Consider the following 2,019-nt stretch of genomic DNA (forward strand, 5'->3'; position numbering starts at 1 on the left):
TTTAAATACGTTTCGAAGTTTTATTAAGGCAAGCTAAAATTAAAATGGAAAACTCTTCAAGAATTTTTGATTTGATCGTTCTTTCAAGTGGCGAAGAAGAAGAAGAATCGATCATCGAACCAAAGAAAGTAAAGCATGAGAACATAATTGAAATGCCTGATGATCAGTTGTTAGCAGACTGGATTCGAAATTATCAAGGGTAATAGGTATGTTTTTCACACTTATTTCTTGATACTACATCTATCTCGATCTAAAATATGTATGGGTCTTTTTTCAATAAAAACTGATGAATAATGTAGCGCAAGAAAAGTAGCATATATTATAGAACTCATTGAAAACTACTTTTTTTATTTAAGACTCTTCGCAGAAACAACTACTACCCGCAATCAAATATATTTGCAAATTATGGATTTTTCTTCTGGATCACAACCACTCTCACAATCGGAGATTGATCAAAATTTGAAAGTAGATGAGGAAAAAGAAGCAACAAAGTTCTTCATTGAAAGAGAAGTATATCTCATGGGAATTGTCGATAAAACCACCGAAAGGATGATCAATGCTTTAACAGAGACAGTCAATGAAATGTGCAAAGGATGCCAAGAAGAAGGAGCACAAAAACATCATGTCTTATGTAAAGAAAACATTATCAATACGACGATGAAACTGTTTGAACACATGTGGAATGAAATGGATATCGAGGAATTCAACAAGCAATCAACGGCAAAGTTTTTTAGACATCTTCAAAACAAGGAACAATTTTCAAGAGATAAAAATTGGTTTGAATATTTGAAAGAAAATTTTTTTATACATTATTTTAGAATAACAGAATAAATACAAATAAATGAGCGTATACAATAAATTGAACATTTACTGCTAAAAACTACCATGTCCTGGGAAATATTTTAACAAAAAATGTCCTATCTTTTGATCATTTGCGAAAAAGTCGGTTCTATCAAATTTTTTTACAATGTCAGACAATCTTTTACCACGGCACAATTGAGTAGCAAAATAAATGACATATCCACCGCAAACTTTCGAGAATAATGAATGTAGTTGAACAGGGTTTCTTTCGATTTCAGTCTGCGGTTTATCAAATGTGGAAACGCCGGAGGCGTTCCTCGCCCAGCGATTTCAGTTAATGATGTGAATTGGAAGAAAAAATGAGGATTAGTTGGTCTCAAAGAGGGATTCGGTAATCTCTAAAAGATTTACTTGAAGCAGGTAAACCCAAACAGAGATTAGGTAATCCCAAAGAGAGATTAAGTGAAGGATTAGGTAGTCTTAAACAGGGATTAGGTGATCTCCAAAACATATGAACACGGATTCAGTATAATCCCAATTAAAGATTAGGTAATCTTAAACATGGATTAGGTGATCTCAAAAAGGATTGCCTTAGATTAGATAATCCCAAAGAGGAATCATGTAATCTTTAATAGGGATTAGGTAATCCCAAACAAAAATTAGGTGATAGTCCCACCAAAATGATGAGTAAAATAAAGTGACGCAACACTTGAATGAGCCTCAAATAATTTCAAAAAATACATTAAAGACTTTCAAAAAGCGACCGCTCCCAAATCCATTCTTTATAGTTAAAAATAAGACATCATTGTTTTCTTTAATCACACTTACTGATGCCTTGTTATTACAACACTCCATTTTATTTATATTTATACATTTCTTCTAGCTTTTTGTTCGTGCTAACATCCTTGTCCTGTTATTTTTATTCTTAAACAACGTAGCTGAAACTTAAAGCATCTATATATTATCATGATGTTTCAGTAACCCTACCTTACGCTAAATGCTTGACCTCGGGTGAAATGATTGACCCAAAGAATAAAAGAAATAGAATACAAGTATAATCTAATCAGAGAGCAATATATTCAGAGCTTTAATGAAAATACAAGTGTCCATTATAGAGATCGATTCGTTTCATTCTTCCATTTCATCATTTGAAAGTTGAATTATTTGTCGTTGAATCAAAGACCGACGTTTTTCAATGGCAAAATCCAAAGTTTGCAT

At 32.3% G+C, this 2,019-nt stretch overlaps 1 long non-coding RNA gene across 1 annotated transcript; it reads left to right on the forward strand.

Annotated features, from left to right (window-relative positions):
- The first annotated feature begins 8 nt into the window (after positions 1–8).
- LOC136818407 (uncharacterized) lies at positions 9–859 on the forward strand. Its single transcript, XR_010848233.1, has 2 exons — positions 9–206; positions 357–859. It is a non-coding gene; the product is annotated as an uncharacterized lncRNA (long non-coding RNA).
- The last annotated feature ends 1,160 nt before the right edge of the window (positions 860–2,019 follow it).

This window comes from Clytia hemisphaerica, unplaced genomic scaffold (genome assembly GCF_902728285.1).
Source record: "Clytia hemisphaerica strain Z4C2 unplaced genomic scaffold, Clytia hemisphaerica genome assembly, whole genome shotgun sequence".
NCBI classification, from domain to species: Eukaryota; Metazoa; Cnidaria; class Hydrozoa; order Leptothecata; family Clytiidae; genus Clytia; species Clytia hemisphaerica.